This window comes from Martes martes, assembly GCF_963455335.1.
Source record: "Martes martes genome assembly, chromosome: X".
Classification (NCBI taxonomy): Eukaryota; Metazoa; Chordata; class Mammalia; order Carnivora; family Mustelidae; genus Martes; species Martes martes.
Window position 1 is genome coordinate 29,282,509 of NC_137897.1, and position 22,870 is coordinate 29,305,378.

Consider the following 22,870-nt stretch of genomic DNA (forward strand, 5'->3'; position numbering starts at 1 on the left):
ATTCTGTAAAATTAAACGACATATACCGGCATTGGCTTGGATTATTTAAGAATGTGAGAAATAAATCTTAATAAGTTATACCCCATGTACACTGGCTTATTTATTCCCCAAATATTAATTCAGCATCTGCATTTTAGAAAGCACTATGTTAGTGGGGATGCTAGGATAAATAAGACTTATTACTTGCCCATACAATTTTAGATTTTAGGAGCAGGAATCATGTAAAGACAATAATGGTTGAGTATCCTTTAATACCAAAAGAAAATAAAAAGGACTGAAGGGGTTGGTGGGGTCCATATGAATGCAGTCAAGTTATAAGCCCTTCAGTGGGAGGTAATTTTAAATTAAACTGTAGTACACTAGCTGAGGCTATGGGAGTGATGAGCAGGGGTCAGACCTTCAAATGGTATGATTCAGAGTTGAGAATGGAAGGAAAACTGTTCTCAGGGGCTACTTTGGTTGACCAGATCCCACCTGGGACATGAATGGAAGATATCCTGAATTCTTGTTCAACTGCAGTTGAACACAATGCACATGCACAAATTAGGTGTTTTATGAACATCATCTTCAAGGAGTTTGTGAGAAATAAGGATGACATTTCCTTGAGGTGAGATACCCAAAAGCCACTGGGCTGGCACTCTGCCCCGGGCTCGGAGATGCAGAGCCTATACCATTCATTAAATGGGTTATGCTCAATACACTTTGGCAAACTCTAAGCAAGGAGGAAGTAAGTGAATGAAAATAGGGACAGATTATTGGAAGGGCAACTGGGAGGGAAGGACCCACACAAATTCTAGGAGTATGGAGTTGCATTCAGTCAAGAAATACTCCCCCAAACCCAAATTAAATAATATATCCTCCACTGGGGAAGATTTACTAAGGTTTTCTTGTTAAGCAGCCATTTGAGCTGGTTGGGTGTGCCGTGTCCTAGAACACTACATATTTTCTGACATCTCCTGGGTTAACAAGTCCCAGAGAGGAAGGCACTAATGTCTGGGGTCAAAATCATCATAGTAGTAACTGCCGATCATCAGAGACGCAACGCATACCATGCACCGTGCCAGGGGCTTGACATACAACACATACATTCTAACGGTCATTCATATAAGACCAGGCTGATCGAGTCCATTTCACAGACAAGACCATGAGGCTTAGAAGGTTGTGAATGTGCACAAATCACAGGCCTAGTATGTGACAGAGTTGGGACTACACCTCCTGTTTGAATTCTTCCAGAGCCCATGCTATTCTTTCTACTCCTCCCAACCTGGGGATAAACCTCTCATTTTTAAAAGATTTTATTTATTTATTTGACAGAGAGAATGTGAGTGTGTGAGCACAAACAGGGGGAGGGGCGGGCAGAGGGAGAGGGAGAAGCAGACTCACTGCTGAGCAGGGAGCCCGACTCGGGGCGCGACCCCAGGACCGATCTGCCCTGGGATCATGACCTGAGCCTAAGGCAGATAGATGCTCAACCAACTGAGCTACCCAGGTGACCCCCTGGGGACAACCTTCTGTTAAATCATTTCTCTTCTCATACATCCATAATGCTTCTTCAGGGATAAAAAGAAGGACCTTGTAGCCAAAGTACGAAAAACAGATAAAATGAAGGAATGTGAAAACGAGAATCACACACAATTTGGGCATTGTCTGTGGGGTTCATTTACCCAGAGTGCTGCTGCCTCAACCCAGGGATCCTCAAGAGCTCCCTCTGCTCAGTAGCTGACACAGGTGTGCTGTCCCAACACCTTCCCATGTTAACGGTGCCCTTCCCCTGAGTCTTCCCCAATCGCCCTCCTGTCCAACTCTGGAAGCTGACCTGCTGCCCAGCCCTTCACTGCATCTTCCTCTGGACGCTGTACCCTGCTTCCAGCGGAATAGACAGTCCAGGATCACGTACCCTCCCCCTGACTCAGAGGATTCCATTTTCTGCAGGCATCTCCTGGCTGACTGTCACCATGGGATCCCTCTGCTACAACTCCTTCTCTTAAAAGACTTTATTTTATTTTGTTCTACTTTATTTTATTTTATTTATTTGAGAGAGACAGAGAGAGCATTAGTGGGGGGGGGGGAGGTGGGCAGGAGGAGCCAAGGAGGAGGGAGAGGGAAGGGGAAAGCATCTCAAGCGGACTCTGCTGGGCGTGGAGCACTGATGCGGGGCTCTATCTCACCACATGAGCTAACACCTGAGCTAAAACCAAAAGTCGGATGCTTAACTGACTGAGCCACTCAGGCACTGCAACCTCTTCTCTTTAAAGAGTGAAGCTTAGGTACGTGGTCATTCCCTGATGGGATTCTTCACCATACTTTCAAAGTGTTTTACAAGTGGGCTTGTGAGCGGAGTCTAAGCAGGCACAGAACATCCTGTGAACTAAGAGAAGTTTTTGAAACCACCTTGATGTCTGCAGTAGGATTTTAATGGGATAGCCTATTTGGGACTAGCCACTGAAAAGATATACCAGTGAGTAAGCATACCTACATGGTCAAATACCAAAACTTCCCTCTTAAGAGATAGAGGGGGCAAAACTATGGAAATCACGGTATAAGCAAACATCTATAAAACCTGAGTCTAAATTTCTATAACCCTGGAAGTCCTAGGAAGCAGGAGGAATGGAGATGCCAAGGATTAGTTCCTTGGCCTAACACGCTATACTGATGAAAAAAGAAAAAAGAGATAACTCACCATCCTTACATTATCTCTAGCTTGTGTACTTTCCCCAGAAGAAAGTCCTGGTTTTCACTGTGCCTGATAGCACTGTACAGATGCTGAGGCGCACTCGGGTGGTGTACAGCACACACCCTAAAGTTAAGATAGTGGCCATGCAGCAAAAAGAACGAGGTAATTCTCACCCGCTGAAATTACAGAGGGTTTTGCAAAGGGCAGTGCAGAAATGTGCTGCTACTCAGTGAAGAAGGGTGAACCTTTCCTGCAGGGAATTACAGTGTTCTTTTAAAAATCAGATGTGATCCTGTACTTGAAAGCATGCTCAAAAAACGTGGCCAACTGCAAGGTGAAGAACACGCTTCACAGAAACTACTCCAGGAAACAAAGAGGGTTATTGTCCTAACAAACTATAAAAAGAGCACCTATTATGTAACAATTAAGGGAAGGGACTGCAAGTGCTCATGCACATCCTTTCTTGGCTTCTTTCCTGGGTTCGCAGGAAAGCTACATTCCCAGTCCATTTGCAGTTAAGAAGGTCAGGCAGGGATGCCTGGTGATCTTAGGTTGCAAGTTTCTAGTCTTCTCACTATTAAGCATGGTGTAAGCTGTAGATTTTTCATTAATATTCATTATTCAATTGAAGATGTTCCTTTCTCTCCCTAGTTCTCTGAGTGTTTTTATTGTGAAAGGGTGTTGAATTTTGTGAGATTGTTAAGCCTCTGCCTTTAGCTCAGGTCATGATCCCGGGGGTCCTGGGATCAAGTCCCCTGGGCTCCCAGGTCAGCAGGGAGCCTGCTTCTCCCTCTGCCTGCCACTCCCCTTGCTTATGCTCTTTTTTCCTCTGACAAATAATTAAAAAAAAAAAGGATCATGTGACTACTCTTGCCAGAAGGAGTATTTGTCATTTCTGGGCCAGCTCATTTGAGATCCAGGATGCTATCTCCACTTTCTTTCATGCATTCAGTAGAAAGATGGAGAGTTCGTGTTGAGACATGGAACTACAAGACAGAAGCAGCCTACGTGTCTGTGTCACCAGTTAGCAAAGATGCACATCAAATTTTATGTGCACAAGAAATAAACCTTTGTTAAGTCATTCAGATTTTATGTTTTATGTTTTGCATGAGCTAGCAGTTATTTTATCTAGCTAATAAACAGGTACTATTTATGTTGTTAAGCTTATTTAAAAATTTTAATGACAAAGCTAATAATAGTGCATATATTCTCCTGTTGCAAGTATTTCTAACAACATACATAAATCTGGCCCTTCCCTTTACCATGTTCCTCTAAAACTCAGCTTTCTCCACAGAAGTAACTACAATAAAAAAAAATATGGTGTCTATTATTTTAAAGGTAATGTTAAGCTTTTTAATACATAGATGTGCTATAAAAATATACTGTGATTTTTTAACAGACTGGGTAGTGATGTACATACTATTCTCCCACTTGCCTTTGTCACTTAATAAAACGAATGCAGCATCATTCCATGACAACACCTACAAAACCACCACATTATTTTAACTACTCCCTAGGACTTTGAAGTATATATGTTCCATAATTAATTTAACTATTTTCCTCCTGATGGACGTAAAGTAGTTCCCATTAGTTTCTATGCTTAATAAAACTGAATCAACATCTTTAGACATTAGTTCTTGGGCAAATGTGCAAAGGAAAGACATAGCAAACCAAAATTAGAATAAAGTGGAGAAGGTATGAAAACTGTACCTTTTTGTAATTATTGCCAAAATAGCATCCTATATATCTACCCATTAATATTTCACAAATGAATGTGTGTAAATAACTTACACTCTCTTACTTTTTTAAATCCTTTAACTTTTGGTCAAACTTATGAAAAAATAATGTCTCACAGTTATATTAATTTGTATTTCCCTATTTTCTAATAAAGTTGAGCAGAAAATGAACTTAATCTCTTACCCATATGCAGCTACATTTTTGCAGCCATGTTCTGAGTCACAGGATTCCTCTGAACAAGCCTTGAAATTCTGATGTCAACAGGATATTTTCCTTTTAGATTGAGGAGCAAAGAGGTGGTCAGAATAACCAGGTACCAGAGATTTGGGCCAGACAGGACATGCTCAGCCCGTGAGGGACATGAGGAAGATGGCATGGAAGAACAATTTCCAGAGTCCACGAGAAAGACCACAAGCAAAACCTGGTCCAAAGAGCATAGGGCAGACTGGGAGTTGCAGATCTGAAATTTCAGCATCATGTGGAGAAGTGACCATAAGGGGAGAAGGTGGTGTATCAGGGGGCGGGGGGGGGGGGCATGCAAGGACACTTACATAAATAGGCATGGAAAATTCCTGAGTTACTTCTACCAGCTGGAATTTGTCAAGTGATCTACATGGGCAGGTCTAAGGATCAAAGAGCCCAAAACTTAGACATCCCACCCTGTCTTTGAATCCTCTCTACATATCGTCAGGCAGGGTATAGCTGTTTCTTCTGCATCATCTAGTGATTCATTGATGGATTCTAGTAGAGCAACATTTCCTGATGACCCTGGGGGTTCCAGTGTATCCCTCTCAATGTACCCGGGCTGGAAGCTATCTTTATGTCTCCTGAAGACAGCTGTTTCCTACCTTGTAATATGGTTGACCCCTCCACTGAGGTTGGGGCTATGTGAATGGGCAGGGTTAGTGAATGATGACGCACAGTGGAGACAGGCCAGGAGTACCATGAGGACATGGGAATTCTCAAGTTCAGTGAGCAGTTTTAACACTTTGCATTTCTTCCATGGCCGCCAAAGGCCCTACTAGGGATTATTTTGAACCAGTGAATGTTACCTCTGGTATTTTGATTAAACTAATTGTTTGGTGATTCATTCATTCGTCCATCCATCCATCCATCCATCCAGTACTTACTGCATATATGCTGAGGGCAAACACTAAGTCAAACAAGAAGAAATAGCAAGGTACCTACTTAGGCTATGGATGCAAGGATGATAAAGAGGAGACAGATTTAAGTTTCAGGAGGTTAAGGACTATGTGAAAGGATAGGGGGAGTCTATAATGACTCTGAGTTCTAAAGGTTGGCTGACTAGGTACAACTTGTTCTTAGCTGAGACTGATGATAAATTTTGAGGAGGAAGAGCTGGCGGTGATTTCAGTTAGAGGTAGAGATGAGGAAGGTGGTTAAGTCAGTATGGGGCAGGCAGATGGTAAGGTTTTGCCAGCTGTCCAGGTGGAGATGTCCAGTGAGCAGAAGAAAACATGGGTATGGCTATCAGGAGAGGGTCCCAGGCTACAAAGCAGGTCTGGTTGCCTCAGAACTCATGTGAGGCCATACAGGGGGAGGAAAGTCAAGTGTTGTATATACAGTGGCCTATATTCTGTTTCCTCCCCTGCCAACACTATTGAAAGCCAAAATTATATAAAACTTAATAAAGCCAGAGAAGAATGTAAAAGGAGAAAGGCCACCCTCATAAATCTACTACTTAGAGAAAGTTTTCCTATGTCCTTAAGCTCTCTTTTCTAAAAAGTATCTAAGTATCTAAGAAAAGATACATGCTTTTCTTAAGCATGTATCTGTGCCTTTGTCCTTGTATCACCTATGCCTGTGTATTTGTAGCTAATAGTATACATGAAGGTGTAGATCATGACTTTTCAACCTTAAATCTGCTCTCTTGGGTCCCCTTCATGACCCTACTCTTGACAACCTTGGTTCAAGGCTGAGTTTACACCCACAAGACACAGACACTTATCTGCTCTAATGAATGTGTCTGTTCTGGACAGCTAGCAACTCTGCAGTAACTCCAGTTTCTAATGACATACAGAGCAATGAGCTCGAGGCAATCTTGCGTCCAGGTCCTGGAGGTGCAAACTTCATGACACATTCTTTATCTAATTGGGGGACAGTGATTGTCAAAATTTTAGACACATGACTGCTTATTCTAGCTGAAGCTTTCCCCAGAAATCTGATCCATGAACATAAGGAAGGCTGAGCAGTCTGGGTAAAATGGGGACTGCAAGCCCAGAGTCCTGTCCACTCAGCTCCTTCTTCCCCCTGGAGGGCAGTGTGCCCTGACATCCAAAGAACTCTCGGGTGCCCTTCGAACACTGCTGGAGAAGCTGAGTGCTACATGACCCTGCCTCAGACATGGACTTCATCTAGGGCTGAAAGCCAGCCTGAACACACATAACATACTGTCTTTGTGATTTTGTCCTGCCTTCTGTAGTGACTTCATCAGGATACCCTAAAGGTCCTATATTTGGCTTTTTTCAATAAGTTATAAAAATTTAGGAGTTGGAACTATTTTTCAACCACAGTAATTGGCAATTAAATCAGTTCAGTCAACACTAGCTGAAAACCATATCTCCACAAATAAAGACTTGGTCTCTCTAGAGGTTTGGCTGATGGAAGATCAAAAGGGGAGGATTTAGAATTAAAGAAAGAAAATAATAAAAGAAAGTGTATTTTTGGCCATAGTCCCAAGTCGTGAACAGGTAACCACCATTAACGACATATAACTTCCAACCTGTATAATGAGACTGTCGCTGACTGCCTCTCCCGTAGAAACTAAACTTCTGCAAGACAGCAAGTCAGTGACAGTTTCAGGCTTCTGAAACAGCCAATCAGTGATACGCCCGACTCTGAAAGTCAGCCAATCAGCGACAGCCTCACATTCCAGACGGCATCCAATCAGGGGCCATGCTTCTGAAAGTCGGCCTATAGGTAGCAGCCTTACTCTAGAGACCACAGGAACACACCTCAATGTTTGTCAGTCCCTAAGCTCTCTGCTCCTGAATGTCAGCCAATCCTTGAATCCCCCAACATAGCCAAACCTCATAGAGGGTCACCTGTGACTTTGTAAGGTGCAGTCTTTCTGAACAAGCACAATTCTCCCTTCAGCCAAATGGGGAGTTCACCTTTTATGGATCAAACAGTGAGTTCAAGTTCTTAGTTCACAAGGTCAAAACTCTTCTGACCTTCATTCAACCCCTGTTTAAGGACTTGGTTCATGACAGGCACGCTGACTGATGTGGCAGAGAGAGGTGCAAATTCAGCCTTTTCAGTTCTTGCAATGCTTGTTTATATCAGCTTTTATTTGTGTATGTTGGAACCTCAAAATGCCCGACACAAGTGTAAATGTTGTGACAAATGTTGTGACAAAATGCCCAACACAAATGTAAATGTGACAAATTTTAAAATAGCCAGATATAAATGTTCTTAAAATGAACACTACTTATGAACAGTTAAAGAAAATCTGACTTGAAGTGGTTAATTATTATGGAATTTGTCAAGATTATAATTTGAACATTTGACATTTATTAAATGAGGAACAAGTCCCTTCAAAGCTTTTTGTGCAGTATGCAACTCTTCATTCAATATAGTAAATGATGGAAAGCCAGATATAAACTGGTATACGCTAAGACCTGAACATGGGAGATGCAGGATTTCCTCCACTTGTACCAAAGACAGTGAAAAAAATAATGCATTTTTTTGTTCAAGAGACATCCAGATTAAAAAGACTAATCACAGACATTGTAATGGCCTTCCATGCTGCACAGCATCATCAATATTTCACCTCAAGTTAGAAACAAATTTCCAGGTGCTAGAACAGAATCTACTGCAATAATAAAAAATATAATAGCTTCATTTACTATTACAGAGATTATCAAAGATCGAAATGCCTCACCTTTTTTACAGCATAGCCACAAATGCATGTAATGGCAATTACAGAATACATTTTCCCTAGGCTTGTGAAACTTTTGTCATGAAAAAAGGCTTCCTTATAAGGCCATTATTGTGAGTAAAGTCATTTGAAAATGTGACTTTGGAAACAACAGCAATTTTTTGCAGAGAGTTCTTTTCTTTCTTTTTTTTTTTTTTTTAACTTAGGAGTTACTTACATTGGTTAAAATTGATGAAAAATATGCATGATTCCATAGAAGATGTTGGTTGTACTGCCCATTTTCTGCATAATGCCACTCAAACAGCATCTGATGTCCTTTTTATTGAAATTGAAGAAGAAGAAAAAAAAAAAAGAAATTGAAGAGGGGGGTGCCTGGGTGGCTCAGTTGGTTAAGAAACCGAGTCTTGATTTCGGCTCAGGTCATGATCTCGGGTCATGAGATTGATCCCCCTGTGGTTCTCTGCACTGAGCACAGCGTCTGCTTGAGATTCTTTCTCCGTGTCCCTCTAACCTTGCCCCTGCTTGAGCTCTCTAAATAAACAAACAAATAAATACTTTTAAAAAAGAAAGTGAAGGGGTAGTTACAGAATTATTCTTATTTCAACATTTATATTCTTTGAACTGAGTCATTAAAGTTATTAAATCACCAAGCATTGGGGGGATTTTGTTAGCATTCAGAAGCCTTCTATTCTCATTCAAAAATCCACTGGCTTTCTCTAACAAATGCAGTTGAAAGACTCTTCAGTTTATTTGAAGCACTGATATCATATTTTAATTTTGAATAAAAGGTCCCCCCCAAAACTCCTGCTGACTTTTTTTTAAAATTTTTTATTTATTTTCAGCGTAACAGTATTCATTGTTTTTTCACCACACCCAGTGCTCCATGCAATCCGTGCCCTCCCTAATACCCACCACCTGGTTCCCCCAACCTCCCACCCCCTGCCCCTTCAAAACCCTCAGGTTGTTTTTCAGAGTCTGTAGTCTCTCATGGTTCACCTCCCCTTCCAATGTCCCTCAACTCCCTTCTCCTCTCCATCTCCCCTTGTCCTCTATATTATTTGTTATGCTCCACAAATAAGTGAAACCATATGATAATTGACTCTCTGCCTGACTTATTTCCCTCAGCATAATCTCTTCCAGTCCTGTCGATGTTGCTACAAAAGTTGGGTATTTGTCCTTTCTGATGGAGGCATAATACTCCATAGTGTATATGGACCACATCTTCCTTATCCATTCATCCGTCGAAGGGCATCTTGGTTCTTTCCACAGTTTGGCGACCGTGGCCATTGCTGCTATAAACATTGGGGTACAGATGGCCCTTCTTTTCACTACATCTGTATCTTTGGGGTAAATACCCAGTAGTGCAATTTCCTGCTGACTTTTTAAATAAGCCCCTGAGCAAAGTCTGCTTATTTCATGATCATAGTTTTCTATATTCTTCTAGCAAGAGGACTATGTGCACTGAAAGAACAAACAGTATTATTAAAATATTCGATTGATTAAAGGAATTCGTTCAATTCATTAGAAAAGTAATTGATGAAAAATGCCCCCCTTTATGTATCAAGGCTGTTCTTAAAATGAACATTACTTATGAACAAGAAAAGAAAATCTAACTTGAAGTGGTTAATTATGATGGAATTTGTCAAGATTATAATTTGAAATGGATTTTATCACATGAAAAATTTGATTTAGTAACACGGATGCTCCTGAATATTATTCCAGCAAGAGAACAAGAAGAAGAGAAAAACATTTGTTAACAACACTCTTTTTTGTCAGGGGAGGACACTTTTTTTTTTTTTCAAAAGATTTTATTTATTTTTTGATAGAATGAGTGAGCAGGAGCAGAGGGGAGCAGCAGAGGGAGAGGGAGAAGCAGACTTCCTGCTGAGCAGGGAGCCCGACGTGAGGCTATATCCCAGGACCCGGGGATCATGACCTGAACTGAAGGCAGACGCTTAACTGACTGAACCTCCCATCCCTGTGGAATGACTTTTTTTTTTTTTTAAGTTAAGAGATGTAACACGATCCTGAAGAACGGAAAAGTGAAAGATGCCATGAAAGATGGTATTACATGATTCTATAAAGGTAATTTAAAGAGCAGTTCTCGGGATTATTAACCGTGCTGGTACATGTTTAGTATACCAACTCATAATGTTACTATTGAGCATATGTTCTCATTAATGAATTTTCAAAGGATAAAATAATGAAATAAGTAAAAGGTGACCACTGTAAGTTATGCTTTAATGTAAATGGAAAACAGACTAAACTGCAAAGAATTTTATAAGCAAATTCCATAAAATGAGAAAATTAGAGATAAATCATCAGGAGAATGTAGCTAAAGAAAGAGGTATCTAATTTTGGTGTTTCCTCAAAATATCTATGTTGAAGTCTTAACCCCAGTACCTCAGAATACAACTGTATTTGGAGAAAGGGTCTTTAAAGAGTCAATTAAGTTAAAGTGAAATCATTAGAGTGGGCCCTAATTCACTTTAACAGGTGTCCTTATAAGAAGCGATTAGGATACCTACCCACAGAGAAGATGATTGGAAGACATGGGGAAAAGAATGCCATCCACAAACCAAAGACAGAAGCCTAAGAAGAAACCAACCCTTGCTGATACTTTGATCTTAGACTTCTAGCCTCTGGAATTGTAAGAAAATAAATGTTGTTTAAAGCAGCCCAGTTTGTGGTACTTTGTTATGGTTGCCCTAGCAAACTAATAAGGACAAATAAAATAATTCAAATTTAGCTAGGTGCCCTGCATTTTTGGTTGCTAAATCTTGCAGCTCCAGGTAAGGGAAAACTAGAAGTCAACTTGCCCACACTGTACCCACCCTTAAGAGTCGCAAGAAAGCCTGCATGGATGATGAACAAGAGATGGCTTCCAGTGCTCACTAATGTCCAAGAACAAATGATTCTCATCTCCCACACACTGATACAGAAACGTGAGGAAAAAAGTACAAGAAAGCCAACCTAGAGGTTGATCTCACTCATGAATGTGGATGCAAAACTCTTAGACATGATCAAAATTTACTTTATCTGCACCATATAAAAAGAACAATATACTTGGGGCAAGCTAACTGATCATTAGAAAGTCAGTTAATGTAAATGATTGCTTTCTGGTAAAAGAAAATTCATACATTTGATTTAATAAAAAACAGCACTTGATAAATCTGAACATACATTCAGGATTTTAAGAAAAGGAAAAGTCCTCTTGGTAGCCTAGTAACAGAAGGGAGTTCTTTAACTTGTTAAAGATGATCAGTCTTTGGTGAAATTCTGAAAGATTTTCATTTGAGATAATGATGCTCTACATGGCAATTCAACACTGTATCGCAGATCCCCACCTCCACAATAAAGCGGATAGTATAAACAAAATATATTGAAATTATACAGGATGAAATAAAATTGTCATCAGTCATAAATGATACGATTGTGCATGTGAATAATCCAACATAATCTAAGGAAAATATATGACAAATAATAAAAGTTTTCTGGTTATTCATTACTTGTAACAAAATCAACCGTATTTCTACCTATCAGGAAAAAAAGCTGAAATGTAAATGCAGATTCTCATGCAATCTGCAAGAGAATTCAGAATGCTGAGTATCTTGGAATGCATTTACCACAACAAGTATATGACCTTTACAAAGAACTTTTGTAGCCTTAATGAGGGAAATTTAAAAGACTTAAACAAATGGGAAGATATGCTTTGTCAGGAATTGAAAAGCACAGTAACAATCTCGTTACATGATCCCCCTCCTGCATTTATTATATATTTTAATTCTCACAACCTCATAGGAGATGGGTTAGGTGTTACTGCCTTAAACTTCTAGAAACTGTGGGTCTGTAAATTCAAATAATTTACCCAAGGTCACACAGTAAGTAGCAAGGCCAGAACTTGAATATACATTTCTCTTTCTCCAGTCCCTGGTTTTTGCACATCACTGGAGTAGACTCTGCTAGTGTCCTGCCCATATATCCTTAGACATTTCTTACCAACTGTGTGTGTCCCTTGCCAGGCTTCTGTGTGCTTTGCTGCTGAGGTGTTCATACATTTAACCCTCGAAGGATAATCCTTGGGCACTGGAGTTGGCTGGCTCACACAGAGAGTCAGAAATGTCTAGCAATTTCATATTCCTTCCAATTTTATATTCCTTCCTCTAAAACCCCAGATAATCCATGGCTTCCTTCCCAGTACAGAGAATTGGAATTGGAAAAGGGATTTTACATTCCCTCATCCAGTCCCAGAATGGCCCACAGCTAACGACAGGACAGCTCCTTTGCTTTAAAGCCAAAACACTTACGAGGTGCTCTTTATGCTCCAGAGCTCCCTGTAGGATTAAGTTAAATCTGAGATCTCACCTGAAATGATACACTTACTTGGCTTCTGCCCCTTTTCTGTCCTGCCTCCTTCACTTCCTTAACAGTTTCTCCTGGAAGCAAATCCTTAATAAAATACTTGCATCTGCAACCTTGGTTTATCTGGGAGAATGTGACCTACGAAACCCACACTGTGAGATATATTTACTTCAGATTCACGGTTTAGATAGTAAGCCCCGAATCAAGAGAATATGCTTATTATATGAGCTTTATAAACTATATTATGAAATTGGAATTGGAAGTAATAATGTTAAATTATTATTCGGTTAGAATATTAATAGAATATTTACATAATTCTTTTAGTGATCTCTGCTAAGTAATTGTATCTACTCGGCTTTCAGTTTTCTCTTTTGCTAAATGAAAGAATGGGATCCAATATTCGACAGGCTAGTGGATCTCAAAAGGAGGTGGTTATATCCCCCAGAAGACGTGATAAAATCTTGAAACCTTTCAGCCCCCTATGACAAAAAAATGATCTGGCCCTAAGTATCCATGGTGCTGAGATTGAGAAACCCTGATCGAAGCTTGGATGTGTCTCTAAAATTCAGCTATTAATCCTATCTTCGTCTACAGTATGTCAGATCATGATTTCAATGTAATCTCTGCATTTTACTTCTAGGAGATATGACTGAACCCAGTCAGATCACTTGGTGTCCACCAGTTAGTTACTGGTCTGTTTATGAGCGACTGATGGTCATTTAGGGTAGACTACTTCTGCGTGGACACATGGCCTTTAAAACTGAACATTCAGTGACCTGCTTGCAACTCTAGAACATACTCCTTTAAAAATGAGGAACGGAGAATAGAGATTACCTAGGGAAAGCAAATACAATGGTAATTTCTTTTACGTAAAGTGGCATGGGCAAATTAAAGCCTGTCACGTGCCATTTTATGACACACAATAATTGTAGACAGTTTAATTAAAAAGCTATATGAACAGTGTGCACTTTTGACTTTTTATCTTAATCTTGGTAACCAAGAGAAACTAATTTAATACTCTTAATTTACTGTTCTTAATAGAGCAGTTTTCCAATCACAGTTGCCATGTTACAGTTTTATAGACCAGTGAACACATTAAAAATAGCTGTAATTAGAAGTTCGATTGTTATATTTACCAAAAAACTTCCTACTTCTATTTTTTTTTTTTTTTGACTTAACACATATTGTGGTCACTGTGAAGTGCCTACGTTAAGGTGCCATTAGAATAGCCGGAATTAAATGAAGTAATACTATACTACCTATTTCTGTATTTTATCCTTTTTAATTGCTTTATAATGAAGCATAACATAGAGCCAAATGTGGGTGCAAATAAAGAAGTATTAGAATTCCATGAGGGAATTAATTCCACAAAACTATATACAGAATTTCTTTCTATGAAACCCTCATCCTGGATGAAATAGAGAAACATACGGAAGGACAAACTATTTTGGATTAATAACAAGAAAAATGAGATAAAGACATAAAGCTGGATTCCAAAGACAGACACTTGGTTATGCAGGCTTTACTCTTGTTTCCAGGTTCAGAAAAGGAATGTAAATAAAATAAAATAGGCCTGGAGGGCTGTGAAATGATTCCATGTAGGATGGATCAGGCTAAGAAAGTGCTTCACTCAAACCCGGCCCAGCAATGATCTAACAAGTTTTCAAGGGACAAATGGAAAATCCCTCACTGGTCCTGTGTTCAATATCGGAACATTGAAGCTTTTGGAAATTAAGACTAGGATATCATGTTTTATGTATCCTTCTCAATGTGCTACTTGATATTTTATCATCGTATTTCTTTATAATCAGCAGGATTTTGCAAACTACCCCTTGAAGATCGGGAACTGGAAATGCAGAGGTAAGTTTACACAAGGCAGAAAGACGTATTGTGGTCTGTGCTGTGGTCTGAATGTTGCTTCCTATGTTGAAATCCTAATGTCCACAGGATGGTATGAGGAGGTGGGGCCTGTGAGTGCTAATTAGGCCATGAGGGTGGGACCCTTGTGAATGGGATTAGTGCTTACAAAAGAGACCCCACCAAGGTCCCTGGCCCATTCCACCAGGTGAGGATACAACCTGAAGTCTGTAGTCTGGAAGAGAGCCTTCACCCAGCCATGCTGACACCTTGATACTGTACTTCCCAGCCTTTGGAACTGTGAGAAATGAACTGTTGCTTATAAGCTACCCAGTGTGTGGTATTTTGTGATAGCTGCCCAAACAGATGAAGAAGCAGTATTCAAACTACATTTTTTTTTCTTCATATTTCCCATGACCCATGGGAAAAATAGCCTACAAATTCTCAAAAACAATGCCAAGCACATTGATTTTGTATGGCCATACCTTCACTACATAAGATAATTTCTGAATGAAAATACATGTGTTTTAGTTAAATCGTTAGGTAACTTTTTTTTTAATATAAGGGGGAAAAGGTACATCTATTTATAGAGTGTACATCAAGCCTGGAGATGTAGCAAAGCATATAGACTATAATTAAGGACACCTTCACTCTGTAAATTAATAAAATAATGCCACCTGTGTTTCTAGACCTCATGCATACTGATAGAGAACAATCTCTAAGAAGTATCATTAGGGGGGAAGAAAATTGCAAAACAATTCTGTACTACTTTACTATTACATTTGTAGAACAGTCAAATACACATGTATACACAATGAACTCATAATAAACTTCTACAGTGGTAGGGATGAGAGAGGGGACTGAAGAGATCATTCTAACCATATGTTTCTCAGTTTTACAGTGTGTAAATGGGTATAGAGCACCACTTCAGATCAGTAACAAATCATCTGCCAACACTTCACACGTGGTCCTGATGCTCCAACCACTTTGAGGTGTATATGGGTGGAATGGTTTCCTGTAAAGGGTGGTCCTGGGCTAACTGTCAGAGACCTAGGTTCTAATCCTCCCTCTGGCACAAACTACCTTGGTGATCCTGAGCTAATCACCATTCCCCTACACTCCAGCCTCCTCGTTCATAAAATAACAACTTCTAAGGTCTTGTCCTTCTTTACTATTTCAATTATTTGTTAACTGATCAGAAGTCAGGTAAAAGCATGCACCGACCCATGGGACCTATGTCGGCTCTTCATCAGCAATACTGGTAAAGCAGTTTCCAGTGAGACATGGACAAGGTCATGCAAACAATATTTATCACAAGGCCACATTACTGCTGAAAATAGGACTAATGACCCCTTTTTCTGAGTTATTTTTGCTTTCTTATCAATGATGTTCCCAGGCCAGCATTATTACCATACCTGGTGAATGAGAAGATTGATGAGAATCTAACTGCTCAAGTGCTCCTTCTTGACAAGCTCCAACCCAGGATAAGCGTCCATAATCTCCCTCGGGAATATGAAGCACAAGCCCAGACCGATAAACAGCCCCTCTAAAATCCCTATTACTGATATTCCGTGTGGGTAAGTTCTCATTTGCTGCAGTCTACTAAATAAACCTGACTTTGACTACAGGTATGTTCCTAGCTGTCTTTGACTACCGAAATACAACACATAAACAACAGCAAGAGATTTAATCCAGATCTTTGAAAATGGTCTTGTCTATATTCTCAAATTATCATCCAATTCCTCACACCTCCATCATTTAATTATCTTGTCCTTTCATTCTTTCACTGGTAACTTTAACATATCCACAAACTGCAGTCAGTTACATTCAGAAACATTACTTAGAGCCTTTAAAAGATTTGTGTTAGTTATTTACTGCTGTATAACAAATTACCCTAAATCAAGTGACTTAAAGCAACAAACATTTATTATCACACAGTGTCTGTGGGTCAGGAATTTGAAAGTGGCTTAGCTGGGTAGTCCTGGATGGTTCAGAGTCTCTCATGAGATCCTGAATCCTTCCTGCAACCTCACGGAGACCTATATAAATCCCTTAATGTAAATTAGTGTCTTGGAAATCTATATTCCTATTGACAGGTGTCCCACTGAATAATTATAATCCCCTCACAGGCATTTTAGTATGTATTGTTCCTAAATATAGTGTCATATGTAGGCCTCCTAATAACCCTGTGAATCCATTTTTCAGATGAAGAAACTGAGGCTCAGACAAGTATCTTGCCCTGTATCATATAGCCAGGGGGAGGTAGAATCAGGATATGAGAACAAATTTATCTAACACCCCAGATGGAGCTTTCTGTAAAAGATCAGAACTTCTAGAGAAAATACATTTTTAAAAATAAAGGAGAGAAAGAAATAGGAATATTTATTAATTAGGTCCTTACTGGATAACATGAATGTTCACATGCATTATCCACACTTAATCAAGTCTATTCTCTTATGTCATCAAGTCTGTTTACAATCGCTAGTCCAAAAATCTCTCCCTCTTGGTAGAAATGACATTTGAAAAATTTTGGAAATAATAGTAAACTCATGTCACCAGGACTGCCAAAATTCTCTCATCCATGAGTAAGCACAGAGGTCCAAAGGGGAAGCCATTATATTTAGTCTTGGTATCTTTTGGTTCCCTTTTCTACGCTCTTTTCTTTCTGAGTACTTTTCTATCTCATTTCTTGTCTTTCTATTGAACAGAGAAAGATCAAATATATGTTATGCCTGTTGATAAAATGACTGCAGCATGAAGTTGGAAATGTTTTATTTCTTTTCTGCTTTAGCATTTTGAGGCATTTATTTCTATGGGTATTCAGAAGAGAGCAAGAAAAGGACTCAGGGAAAGGTACATCAAGTAGGATCTAAGACTTTAAATATTTATGTGAGAAGGAAGATTAAACTGCACTTAATTTCACATAGTTTTTTCAACACTGAAAGGCATAGATATCATAGAAGGAAGAATCACTGGTAATACAGTTGATATAAAACTATACTAAAGGTGGGTCACACTCAGTGTTTGGCTCTCAATACACTTTAAAATATATGTCGAGTGAAACTAGGCACATTTTCTTTGATCACATCATTAAATATTAAGCTGACAGTGTAGTGGAAATAATTCAAGATTTGGAGTCAGGAATAAATAATTTCAGGTTCTAGTTTTTACCATGACTAGTTCTATAACTTTGGACAACCTGTCTATGACTCAGTTTCTCTGTAAAACAGGAGTAATGATAATGCCTATTTTTCCTGGTTGTGTTAAAGGTTAGAACTAACGTCGAAAATTTGCCTAGCACAGGGTAAAGCTCAGGAAGTGGGCTTTAATCAATCCTAGTTTACATTTTTTTATTGGCTTAGAGAAACTGTGCTATTTTAGGAGTGCTATAAAGAGAATGTTCTGGGGCGCCTGGGTGGCTCAGTCAGATAAGCATCTGCCTTCAGCTCCTGGGGTCCTGGGATGGAGTCCCACATCAGGTTCCCTGCTCAGCAGGGAACCTGCTTCTCCCTCTGCCACTCCCCCTGCCCATGCTCTCTCACGTGTACACGTTCTCTGTTAAATAAATAAATAAAATCTTCAAAAAAAAAAAAAAAAAGAGAGAGAGAAATGTTTCCTCACTTTTTCCTAGTATTCAGTCCTTAGATCTCCAATACTTGGACCTCCACCTGCTCTTAGGTCAATTTACCTTCACCTGGTAAGTGGTGAAGCCCAAAGCTGCTTTGAGTAAAGAACGTGTCCCCTTTCTTCATATGTGTGAAGTTTCCAGATGTTAAGTGGGCTCGCTTCAACTATGTTTCCACGAATTTCAGATTTTTATTTTCTCAAGTGTGAGCCAGGCTTTCAAAATGACATCCCATTTAAAAATACTAAGATAGTCACTTTAGGTAGCTGGATAAAATGGATATATGTGTGTTTGTGCTTCCAATCCCTGCTGAATATAAAGATGATATACATGAAAAATCCTTTTTTTTAAAAAATTTATTTATTTGACAGAGAGAGATCACAAGTAGGCAGAGAGGCAGGCACAGAGAGAGGGGGAAGCAGGCTCCCCACTGAGCAGAGAGCCTGATGTGGGGCTTGATCCCAGGACCCTGGGATCACGACCTGAGCGGAAGGCAGAGGCTTTAACCCACTGAGCCATCCAGGTGCCCCATGAAAAATCCTTTTAAACTTTACAGATAGACACTTTTATTTGCCCAAAGCCAGAAAAACACCCCATAAGGATATGTAACTACTTCTTAATCAGCTTTTGAAAGTCTTTTGTAGAAACAACTGCCAAAAATAAATGATATGTTGATAGATCTTTAGAGACTAATATTTTTACTACTGCATGTGCTCAATAGTGAATCGTAAGGAAATGGAAAGATAAACATTCCACTGTCCCCAAAACTTATGAAAGACTGATTATTGCAAGTCAATAGAGACTAGTTTGTTTTAGCAGTAGGAAACTATAAAAGCTGGCTTGTTTGAAGGCACAAAATTCGAGAAACTTTAAAGGAATGTGCTCTGCCAGTTGTCAGTAAGAATTCATCATTCTATGGGGACTCAGCTAAAGTTCCACACAGACTTATTTTAAACTCTTAGCTTATTAGGTTTAGAAAGACCCTTTTTACAAGATATACTTTTTGGCTTTTCCCCAATCACACTTCTTTGGACTTTCCCTGCAGTTTTGGAGCTTGAAATTTACATTATAGTCAGCCCACCTCTCTTTCTTCCTACAAACCAGTATTGGGAGTACATTTTACCAGGGAGTTAACCCGGAAACATTCACACTTCCTAAACCTTCATTACCCAAGATTCAAACCAGCCTGAACACTATCGTACTCCTGATAGTTCAGCACGATGTTGCTGTGAATTTTCTCCTTATAACCTCTTGCATTCTCTGTGGTTACAAGGTATCCCTCTGTTTATTTCTATAAAGACAGCACAATTCAGACTAGTCACTTTGAATCAGAAATTTGGATTGTAGACTTTGGATCTCAGATTTTAGTCTGAGTCTTGCATCCAAGAGCAGGATATGACATTGGAATTACCTATAGTGGATCAATCATGATGAATGAAATGAAGGCACACAGTACAAATGAGGTCAAAATTTAAAAATAATAAAAATTGACAAGCTGGACTTCATTAAAATGGAAAAAAAAAAACCTTCTGCTCTGCCAAAGACAATATCAAGATCATTAGAAGAGAAGCCACAGACTGGGAAAAGATATTTGCAAAAGATACATATGATGAAAGACTACTACCCCTTAGGGTACCTGGGTGGTTCAGTCGGTTAAGCATCTGCCTTCCGCTCAGGTCATGATCCCAGAGTCCAGGGACTTAGTCCTGCATCAGGCTCCCTGCTCAGCGGGGAATCTGCTTCTCCCTCTGCCTGCTGCTCCCTCTGCTTGTATGCTCATGTGTGTGTGCTCTCTGACAAATACATAAAATCTTTAAAAACAGACTGTTACCCCTAATTACAAAGACCTCTTAACAGTCACCAATAAGAAAACAAACAACCTGATTAAAAAATAAGCCAAAAACCTTAACAGACACCTCAGCAAAAGAGATCCACAGACCAGGGTGCCTGGGTGGCTCAGATGGTTAAGCTTCTGCCTTTGGCTCAGGTCATGGTCCCAGGGATGGAGCCCCACATAGGACTCCCTGCTCAGCGGGAAGCCTGCTTCTCCCTCTGCCCATCTGTCTCTCATGAATAAATAAATAAAATCTTAAAAAAATCCACAGACCACAAATAAGTATATGAAAAGATGCTCCATACTACCATGTGTCATTAGCGAAATACAAATGAAAATAACAGTGAGATCCCACTGCACACCTATTAAAATGGCCAAAGTCCAGAACACTAACAACAGCAAATGCTGGCGAGGTTGTTCTGCATGATTTACCTTCCTCTCAATTTTACTATAAACCTAAAACTGCTCTAAAAAAACAAAGTCCTAAAAAAGAATAATGCAAGAGAACTGACATTCCTGCTAGTCCTTAATATTTGTTACATTTGTTGGAATGGAAATTTCTTGAAGATCTTATTCACAAATGTATCATCCACATTCCAACACCATAGCTGACATTTAAGAGGGACTGAAGTGAATTGAAATTCTTCTCAATCCAAACCAAATTCCTCTTCTAGAGAGAAAAAACAGACCAAAGTTCATGGAAATCTCAGTGCAAATCTAACTGCTATTTTGGTACCAGAGCTGGCCAGGTGTTCAGGCTGAGCTTCTTGCCAAACACAACCCAAACTGCCAGATGAAATATAAAAAGTAACCTCCTTAAAAACATCGCCAAGCTGATAAAATAGCAAGGAACGATCAGGCCAAATTTAAGTGAAGGCCAGAACAAGATAATTAATCAAAGCATGGAAGCCAAGTTGGCCCTGAGGGTATTTACTGAATTTGACTTTGAGTTTTCAGAATCTTGGTTTAGGATACAAAGAGCAAAGTGCAGGACTGCCAGAGGCTGCAGGCTAACAGGAATCTTCCCCCTCACAAACCTGGTAGCACAAGGGCTACACCTTTAGGTTGAGTGAAAACGGGGGTAAAAACTGCTCCTACCGTACCTGCCCTCAGGAACTGTAAGGAAAGCAGCTTCCTAGATGATGAGCAGAAGATGGCTTCTAACCCTCTCATATATTTAGGAAGGAAGGACCCTAAGTTAATACACACTTCTCCAGAGGACAGTAAAAAGGAACACTTCCAAACTGAGTATCAGGCTACCAGACCCCCGATACAGAAACCCGAGGAGAAAAGTACAAGAAGGCCAACTTATAGGTCAGTCTCGATGGTGAACATACATGCAAAAATAGACATGGCAATACTCTCCTTAATCTGCAATATATAGGACGAATACACATGGAGCAAGTGAATTTACTATTAGAAAGTCAGCTGATGTAAATTACTAGAGTACTACAAGATGGAAAACTCATAGAGTCATTTTTTTAAATTTTTTAAAAAGATTTTATTTATTTATTTGACAGAGATCACAAGTAGGCAGAGAAGCAGGCAGAGAGAGAGGGGGAAGCAGGCTCCCCGCTGAGCAGAGAACCCGATGCAGGGCTGGATCCCAAGACCCTGGGATCATGACCTGAGCTGAAGGCAGAGGCTTTAACCCACTGAGCCACCCAGGCGCCCCTCATAGAGTCATTTTAATAAAGGAAAGCATTTGATCAAATTTAACATATATGCAGGGGAAAAATGGGAAGATACTTGATACATTTTTCTTAAGGGATAGATCTCATGTTAAGTGTTCTTTTACCCCATAAAATTAAAACAAAAGAAAAACTTCCTGTTAGCAACCTAGGAGTAGAAAGGAAATTCTTTAATCTGCTGAACAGTGATACTTAGAAAGATTTTCATTTGAAATGATGATGCTCTACACAGTGGCTCAACATTGCATTGCTAGCCCTCACCATCACAATAAAGCCTGAAGGTAAGAAATTTAAGAAAACCAATAAATGAATAGATATGCATTTTTGTTTATTAAAAAATTCAGTATTGCCAATATATCAATTCTACCAAAATTGCTTTATAGAGTCAAGGGAATCGCAGTCAAAATTCCAAAAGCATTTTTGCAGAATAGGAGAAGTTGATTTTAAAATTTATATGGAGAGGCACCTGGGTGGCTCAGCAGGCAGAAAGCCTGCTTCTCCCTCTCGTACTCCCCCTGCTCCTCTCTCTCTGTCTCTCTCTGTCAAATAAATAAATAAAATCTTAAAAAAATAAAAAAAAATAAAATTTATATGGTGGGGGGGGGAAGGAGTTAGGATGGCAGAGGAGTAGGGGGCCCCTAAGCTTGTCTTGTCCCTAGAATGCAGCTAGATAGTTATCAAATCATTCTCAACCCCAAGAAATCAATTGGAGGACTGAGAGAACAAGAATTTCAAGTCTACAAGCAGAAAAGTGACCACCTTTTGGAAGGTAGAAGGTGCGGAGTTGGCAGTGTGGTCTGAGGATCTCTAAGGTTGCAAAAAGAACAGGTGGCACCAACGTGCTGCACTGTTCCCGGGCACAGATGCAGGGAAGCCAGCCGAAAGCAGTGGGTCTTGGTGCCAACCTGGGCACACCCAAATATATAAATCAACTAAAATTTATATGGAAAAAAATGTAAGGAAAGTCCAAACAAGGTGCAGAAATTGCCTGATTAGATATTGAGACTTATTACAAAGCTATGATGATTAAGAATGTGTGGAATTGGTGCATGGATAGAAAGCAGACCAATAGAATAGAATAGAGAACACAGAAGCAGACCAAGTCATATATGGTCATTTAGTATATGAAAAAAAAGGGGGGGGATGAGGAATTTTTGCTAACCAGCCAAGAAGAATGGACTCCTCAAGA